A 9,258-nucleotide genomic window follows, 5' to 3' on the forward strand; every position below is an offset into this window, starting at 1 on the left:
ACCCAACCGAATTCCGCCACTCATCACTAACCTCAACACCTTCACTTTTCAAAAATCATTCATGGCATCATCAAGCTCCAAGAGGCAAAAGAGAAAGGAACCGGTTGAGAGCAGCCCTTTTGATGAAGTGAAATTTAAAATTGCATTCCATGAACGTGAATTTGAATGGATAAAGCTCAAAAAGATATTGCCTGAGTTAACATTCCAGTTCAACGAAGATGAATGCCCACAGATTCGAGAGAAGATCAAACAAAGGGGTTGGCAAAGGCTCACGAACCCAGAAGCAAAGATAAATGCAAACTTGATGTGCATAAACTAGTTATGCTACGATTTAGGAAATTGCACGATCGGCAAAATTCCTTCCGGCAAGTGCACCGGTTATCGTCAAGTAAAAACTCACAATAGAGTGAGGTCGAATCCCACAAGGATTGGTTGAGTGAGCAATTCGAATTAGAAGTGTGTTCTAGTTGAGCGGAATCAAGATTTAGATGAGAATTGCGGAATGTAAAATTGGCGGGAAACGTAAATGACAAGAAATTTAAATGGCGGAATCTTAAATTGCATGAAGTAAAGAGCAGAAGCTAAATTGCTGAAATTAAAGGGAATGGGGGTGATTGCATGAATTTAATTGCAGAATATAAAGAGAAAATGGAAATCAGAAATGGGGAATTCATTGGGTTATAGGAGATATTGAGATCTCCGAATCAAAACATGTTTATCTCTTCCTCAACCAATGCGTTCATTGAATTTTGCTTGGCAATCTTATATGATTGGATCCCAATCCCTTGGCTCACCAATTCTCTCTAAAAACGAACAAATTCCCAATCCCTTGGTTTAAATGTTCATAAGAAGAGATGATGCTCGATCACTGATTATACCACACAGTTTCATGAACCACAATTTGGTAGGATTACATGTCACAATATCCATCCAAACCCCAATCCAATTCACTGTGAGAAAGCTTCTCTAGCATGAATCCTCCATTCCTTTCCCAAGGTTCCGAAGGATTCCAATTATGGGTAGTTTCTTTCCCAAGACAACTACCCAATGGAATTAGATCGAGAAGCTTTCTAACAAAATTCAAGAGAAAAGATTGAAGAAGAAGATAAACTATTATTGATTCATTGAATTACAATAGAGCTCCCTAACCCAATGAAAGGGGGTTTAGTGAGTCATAGCTCTGAATTCAATTACAAAGATATGAAAACTAGCTAAAAGTCAAAGTAAAAGTCCCTCCTAACTTAAATTCTATCCTATTTATACACTTTCTATATTGAGCTTCTGTTGTGTTTCTTGGGCTTTGAGGCCTCTCCATGCTTTCCTTTTGCCTTGGGTTTATGATCCATAATCTTGATGAGGCTGTTGATCCAAATTCTGTAACATTTATTGAGCCAACTTAGTGATAATCAAATAATAATACATGACTCAACAAATTGAAATTTTAGACTCATCAATCCTTCAGGCCCAATCCCATAAACCATGATATTCAATTGGGTTTCATGCCAGAGTAAGTTTAAGTTAATGTTTGTGCTCAAAGACTAACTTAAACCGCAATATTTTTGGCCCAGAAACCTTTTCCAAGAGTGGCGTTTAAGTTGTAGTTTAAGCTTAAACTGCAGCTTAAACGCCAGACACTTCCAGTGAAGCCTTTTGTAGAAGTACGTTTAAGCTTTAGTTTAAGGTTAAACTGAAGCTTAAACGTGGAAATGGAAGAAGGCAGCCCTGGAGAGTCATGTAGTCGAACACGTTTAAGCTTCAGTTTAAGGTTAAACTGAAGCTTAAACGTGGAGATAGGAAGGGCAGCCCTGGAGGTCGAACACGTTTAAGCTCCAGTTTAAGGTTAAACTGGAGCTTAAACGTGGAAGCTGAGAAATGTAGCCCTGGAGGTGTCGAACACGTTTAAGCTCCAGTTTAAGGTTAAACTGGAGCTTAAACGTGGAAATGGAGAAAGCAACCCTGGAGGAAGAACTTGGTCGAACACGTTTAAGCTCCAGTTTAAGGTCAAACTGGAGCTTAAACGTGGAAATGGCTCCCTGGTGCACTTCCCATTTCTGGCGTTTAACCTCCAGTTTAAGGTTAAACTGGAGGTTAAACGTGGAAATGCTTCCTGATTGGCATTCTCATTCTGGCGTTTAACCTCCAGTTTAAGGTTAAACTGGAGGTTAAACTTCAATTCCAGCATTTCTTAGCCTTCATGATTCTGGCGTTTAAGCTCCAGTTTAGGCTTAAACTGGAACTTAAACTCCACATGTGATATTCAAGCTTCCTTTATTGATTTTGTTGCTTCCTTGCTTAGCCTCTTCTTCCCTGAAATCATCCAAACAATTGCATCAAAGTCTTGCAAAATTTCATGAGAAATCTTCCATTCATAGTATTCAAGTAATATAACTAAAAACTCATGGAATTTGCATCAAAATCATACTGTTTGGATGGTTCATTGCTTTGTTCTTCTTTTAACCATTCTTGGTTACTTTAAGCTCAAGAAAATGCATAAAACCACTAAAACTAACAGAAAAAATACTAGTGAAACTAGCCTAAGATGCTTTGGCATCACAACACCAAACTTAATACTTGCTTGTCCCTAAGCAAGTCCTGAGTTATTTGAGAAGAAAGTATGAAACAGAAAGCAATTACATTGGCTATATTAGCAAGCATTTGAAGTTCATCAGAAGGGTTTTATGCAGAAAGTTGCAGCATCACTTTTTCATACTTATCAGGTAAGATTATCACTTTTTCATTGCATCCATCAAACACTGCTATGGCCTCTTGTTATTCTTGTGTCCTTGGCACTTTCCTCTTCTTTGTTTTTCTTTTCTTTTTCTTAGAGCTTCTTTGCTCCTTGTTTGCTTAGTGTCATGTGTTGCACAAGCCTTTGGCATTTTCTTTTTCTTATCAGTGCACTACACATATCCACTTCAGGCATTTTAGTTCACATTTCTTCTTGAGACATTGGTGCCCAGCACCTCTTTGTGTGACTAAATGTTTTGTATTTAGGTTGCTCTTGATAATGGACTTTTGGTTGATAATCCCGGATTAGTTAACCCAAGTTACCAAGTGTTGAAACACTCCTCAGAACCTATTCATCCAAGCAAATCCTTAATACATAAACACCACAGGCATTTGTCTCAGAAGTTCAAACCATTGGTGCCTAGCTTATTTTCTCAATTTTTTTGCTTTTTGGTTGCCTTTTTTCAGTGGCTTTTTCTTCTTCTTTTTCTTTCTTTTTCATTGGCCAAAGACATTTATTCATCAAGATCCATAGACAGTTTTCAATTTCTACATAAAAAATGATAATTCTACACTCTATGTCCAGTGATCTGACTTAAACAATCAAGCATGCATACCACCACTTAATTCTACTTGATTTGTCACTAATTGAGCCAAGTTACTTTTGTTCAAACTTTTCTTTTATTTTTGGAAACAGAACAAGCATTGCAAGCACTTGTTTAAGAAGGTGAAGTTATATCCAAACATCTAGGCATTCACTTTATTCAAAGTAATAAACAGACACTCATACTAAAAAAAACTCCACATAACACTTAAATGACTTATGATGAAAGAAAGCTCATAAAGACAATCCACCAATTATCATTTGATTATTAAGGAACGAGACCACCTCTTATTTATTGCTTGGTTCTTCTTAATTCTTGGGATCCTGCTTCTTCTTGCTTCCTGCCTCTTTTTGACCACTTGTGCTTCCTTTGTCTTTTCTTATGAGCTTTTTCCAGAATCCAGCCTTTTTCATCGTTTCTTCCACTCCTTTTTCAAGGATCATTGCCTTGTTTATTTCTCCTTCTTTCCTCCCTTTGAAATACTCATCAAAAGCTGGGAATGCTGGGTCCATCTTGTGTAGATGTTCCCCTATGTAGTTAAGCTTGATTTGCGAACTGATGTTGTAATCAGCTTGGACTGAGTATCTTGCATTCTGTAAAGTGGTGGCTTCCTTGATTGCCAAGACATTGGCATCTTGGTGTTGGCATATGTGGCTGAAGGATTCCTGTAAGTGTAAATTCTGTTCCCTTTGCAGATCGAAGAATCTTGATTCAAAGTTCCTTTGCATATCCATCATTTTTAGGTGAAAGTCCTCTTGTCTCTCCTGAGACCTCATGTATTGTTGAGACATTCCTTCCATGATTTCCTGCATTCTGCTCATATCCATGGGGTCTCTGGGAATTCGTTGTCTTCTTTCTGGAATTGCTTGCTCTTCTTGCTCTTCTTCTCTGTCTTCTCCTTCCTGTCCTTCTTGTTCTGCTTCTTGCTCTGCTTCCACTTGTTGCCCTTCTTCATTTCTTCTTCTTGTATGTCTTGGAGGAGTTGGGCCAAGAGTCATTCTGTACGCAGTTATGGCCAATCCAGGATATAGCCAATTAGGTCTTTCATCCTCAAGTGGTACTTGGGCATCGATGCATAGTCTAATGATGGTGCTAGGGAAGTGGAGCCAGGATTCAGGGTCACTTTTCTCACTAAACTCTTGTATCTGTTCAGCAATGAGTTTATGAACTTTGATCTCCCCTCCCACCATAATGCAATGTAGCAAGATGGCTCTTTTAGGGACTATTTCTGAAGAGTTTGCAGTGGGTAGGATGGATCTCCTAACTATCGCATACCACCCTTTAGCTTCAGGTGTTAGGTCTCCCCTTCTCAAGACTCTTGGAGCCCCTCTTGTTTTTCTCACCCATTCAGCTCTGATGGCACAAAGATCTTCAGCAATAGTCGTGTAGTCAGGTTCTCCTATCATCCTTTCCTCATAACTCGCTTGGCTGAAATGTATGTTTTTCAGGCCAAGAGTTTTCTTGATTGCCTTGGGGCTGAAGTCAACTTCCACCCCTCTCACATAGCTTTTGTATGTGGGTTTCTTGGTTGAGTCTTCCCTCACTGCATTTGCATAGAACTCCTTCACCAAGTTGATGTTGATTTTTGTGATTGGCTTAGTCAGGAGCTCCCACTTCCTCTTTTTGATCTTCTCCCAAACACCTGGGAACTCATCCTTTTCAAGGTCAAAGGGAACTTCAGCTAGTACCCTTTTAGGTCTCATCCATTCGGCTTGAATCTCATGGAAAACTGATTTGTATCTCCTTGCATCGAATTCCCTGTTCTCCTCCATTGGTTGCTTGTCTTTTCTTCTTTTGTGGCTAGATGAAGCTGCCATTGGTTCTTTAGTTTTGGGGTAAGTGACAAGCTAAAGTTGACAAGGTGAAGCAAGAAGTGTTGTTGGAAGTGTGGTGAGGTTGTTTTCGGCAAAAGATAGTTATGCTATGATGAAAGAAAATGTGCATGAAGGAGATTTGGTGGTGTGGAGCTCGTTCCTCAAGTGGTTCTTTATAGTGCCTGTAGGTGAAAAATGGACGGCTAGGGTGGTTTGTGAAGGGTGGCTTGATGGTAAATATATGAATTAGGGAGAAGGACGAATTGCTTTTCATTTTCTTGGAAGTATTCTGGGTGCATTAGGTTGTACATGTAGCTATCTTTTCTTGCAGAACTTCCTTTTCCCATGTGTTAGTTTCAAAGACTTGTGAACTTCCTTTTTGACCAAGCACCGTACCTCCCTTTGTCTTTTTCCTCCATTTTTGTCTTTTCTTTTGTACCTGCACAAACAAACAAGTTTGCTATCATTTTTCGGTCCATGTGAATTATGAATAGTACTTGCACATGTAAATCAATGATTGTCTTTATTAGCTTATAGCCGTGACTTCTATATGTATGCACACTTATTATTTGGACACCAAACTTAGTGTTTGGTCAAGTCTCCTGATGACATGAAATCCATATTGGTTGTCCTTAATGAAAGTGCTTAATTCTAATAAATCATAGTCACCTTGGCTCTTTGATTCTAAACAAATTTACTACCCTAAGTAATTGAAACCAAAGCATTAAAACATGCGAATGGTATACTTGTCATGAATTTCGAAATCCAGAGGAACTTCGTGCTTTTCATGAACCGTGTTCAAAGAGGAACACCAAACTTAATCTTTGGTTGTGCACTAAAAATTGAATGCATTTTGAATAAAATTTGGGGTGCCTTCAGGCACACCAAACTTAGAGACAAATTGCATTTTACATGCAATGTTTAGTGCACTCTTTCAGCAGTTGTCCTGAGGATTCAAGTTCATGCATAAGAAACCATGCTTTATTAGATGCACAACAAAACAAAAAAAGTAAGGATATTAAAACATGGGTTGCCTCCCATGAAGCGCTTCTTTAACGTCACTAGCTTGACGGTTGTCCCTTGTTAGGGTGGGTTGTAGTGCTTGACGTCTTCTCCTCTCACTATGAAAACGTCCCCACTTGATTCATTCATGACCTCTAAATGTTCCATAGAAAGAACTTTCCTGATTGTGAACACTTGAGGGAGCTGGGAAGGAATGGTTTTGAGGCCAGGTGGGATTGGCAGATAATGACTTGATATCACGTTATCTCCCGGAGAAAAACCTTCAGTGGGAATTTTCTTGTTTCTCCACCCTCTTGGCAATCTCCCTATCACTCTTCCCTTTCTCTTGAGGATTTCTTCATTGACCCTTATGTCAGGAGGATCCTTCTGATCTGTTTCCATTGATTCTTGTGGCTTTAACTCTTGCAACTCTTGTTTGCCTTCCAAGGACTGTTTTAGAGTTTCAGCTGCTGGATTACTTTCCTCCAAACACAGATGGCTACTATCATCCTTAGGCTTTTCAGGTTCTGGTTCAGGCTCAGATGCAGGTTTGAAAACTTTGAAAATGAGCTGTTCATCATGTATTCTCAGAATTAGCTCTCCTTGTTCTACATCTATGAGCGCTCTAGTAGTGGCTAGAAATGGTCTGCCCAGAATGATAGGGTGTAAGTAGCTTTCCTCCATGTCCACAATGACAAAGTCTGTGGGGAAGTAATAATCCCCCACTTTCACCAGCACATTTTCAACTACCCCTTCAGCTTGCTTCTGAGTTTTGTCAGCCAGTTGTATGATTACATCAGTGGATCTCACCTCATTCAGTTGTAGCCTCATAATAAGAGTTAGAGGCATCACATTTATGCTAGCTCCTAGATCACAGAATCCTCTGTCAATTTTTGTTTCCCCTATGATGCAAGGGATATGAAAACTTCCTGGGTCCGTTTTCTTAGAGAGTGTGTCCTTCTTGATGAGAGCACTGCATTCTTTGTTCATTGTTACCGTTTGTCCTCCCTTCAAAACTCTTTTCTTGCTTAACAATTCCTTTAAATACTTGATGTGTGTAGGCATTTGATGGAGAATCTCAAGAAAGGGAATATTGACATGGAGAGAGTTAAATGTCTCTAAAAACCTTGAATAGGTTTTCCCTTTTTCACCTCCTCCTAACCTCTGAGGAAATGGTGCTTTTGGTTGGTATATTTCCAGCATGCCTTTTTGCAGTTCCTTGGCTTGCTCAGTTCCACTTTCCTGCTTAACTTCTTCCACACCTTCCTTCAAGATTTCTGGCTCCTGCTCTGAGGGCCTGATTCCTTCTTCTTCTGAAACTTCCTTCAATATGGTGATGGCCTTGCATTCTTCCCATCTCACTCTCTTTTGTTCCCCTTTAGGATTCTTTTCTGTGTCACTAGGGAACACTGCAGTTGATTTGACGGCCTGTTGAGATAGCTCTCCTACTTGAGACTCCATCCTCTTGAGTTTTTCACCATGGTTTCTTAAGGTAGCTCTCACATCATCCCTGAAGCTTTTCAATTCGGTTATGTCTTGACTCATGGTTGCCATCATTCCTTCTATCCGGTTTAATTGATCTTGAAATTGTTGGTTCGGATTAAGTTGGGTAGGTTGATTATTTTGGCTATCATATGATGGTTGGGGGTAAGTGTTTTGTGTGGTTTGGTATGATCTTTGGTTGGAGTTTTGGTATGTGGAATTGTTATGTTGGTTGTGGTTGTAAGGTTTGTGGTTTTGTGGTTGGGTTTGTTGGTTCCCCCACCCAAAGTTTGGGTGATTTTTCCATCCTGGGTTGTAAGTATTGGAGTGTGGATCATATGATTGCCTTTGTTGGTTTCCCACAAAGTTGGCCTCTTCCCAATCACCTCCTTCAATGCTTACTTCCTCTTGATCTTGTGTGTGTATTGCAGCCACTTGCTTTGTTTCTAATTGCCTGGTAAGCTCTGCTAGTTGCTTGGCAAACACCTTGTTTTGGGCTAGAATTGTATCAACATGGTTCAGCTCCATGACTCCCTTAGTGTTGTGCCTTTCTGATGCATAGTAGTACTCATTCTCAGCCACTGTCTCAATCACTTCAATGGCCTCTTCCACAGTCTTTTTCCTGTTCAATGAACCTCCTGATGAATGGTCTACAGCCTTCCTTGATTCATAAGAGAGTCCATCATAGAAAATATGCAATTGCACCCAATCATGGAACATGTCTGGTGGGCATTTCCTTGTCAAATCCTTGAATCTCTCCCATGCCTCGTAGAGAGTTTCACCATCTTGTTGTCTAAAAGTTTGAACCTCAGATCGAAGCCTATTGACCTTTTGTGGGGGGTAGAAACGTGCCAGAAACTTGCTTTCCACCTCATCCCATGTTGTTAGACTCCCTCTTGGGAATGATTCCAGCCACTTAGCTGCTTTGTCCCTAAGTGAAAATGGGAACAAAAGCAGTTTATAGGCATCTTCCTGGACTCCATTGGACTTCACAGTGTCACAAATTCTCAGGAATTTTGTGAGATGTTGGTTGGGATCTTCATTAGCACTTCTACCAAATGAACAATGATTCTCCACAAGTGATATTAGCTGTGGTTTGAGCTTGAAATTGTTGGCCTGAATGGGTGGTTTCTGGATGCTGCTACCACAATTCCCAGAGGTTGGGTTTATGTATGAACTAAGAACCCTCCTCTCAGGAATGACATTGTTTCCATCAGCTCTCTCATGGTTGTGAACTTCTCTATCCATGTTGAGATCTAAAGCTTCCTCAAAATTGTCCTCAGATTCTCCTTCAGATTCCTCTTCTCCCACTACTCTCTTCCCTCTTGCTTCCCTTCTAAGTCTATGAAGGGTCCTCTCTGGTTCGGTATATGGAGGAGTTGATGTCTCTCCTCTCCTACCTGTCATACAAGAACACAGCACAGGCAACAAACAAGTGAAATACTCTTGGTTAATGGAAGAGTATGGTTAGAGCAATTGAGGAATTAATTCAAACAGTTAGTGAGTCAGTGAGTTAGTTGCTTGAATTTAAAGGCATAAAGAAAGAAAGCATGTAACCGAGTGCAGAAATTAAAATTCAACAAATAACTTGTACTGAATTATTCAAAACAGAAAAAAAATGCTCAATC

General features: G+C 39.9%; 1 non-coding gene across 1 annotated transcript; it reads left to right on the forward strand.

Annotated features, from left to right (window-relative positions):
• Nucleotides 1–8,348: 8,348 nt before the first annotated feature.
• Nucleotides 8,349–8,452, forward strand: LOC148545519 (small nucleolar RNA R71). Its single transcript, XR_015900289.1, has one exon. It is a non-coding gene; the product is annotated as a small nucleolar RNA R71 (small nucleolar RNA).
• Nucleotides 8,453–9,258: the final 806 nt, after the last annotated feature.

This window comes from Arachis ipaensis, chromosome B9 (genome assembly GCF_059453495.1).
Source record: "Arachis ipaensis isolate K30076 ecotype BB chromosome B9, ASM5945349v1, whole genome shotgun sequence".
In the NCBI taxonomy this organism is placed as follows: domain Eukaryota; kingdom Viridiplantae; phylum Streptophyta; class Magnoliopsida; order Fabales; family Fabaceae; genus Arachis; species Arachis ipaensis.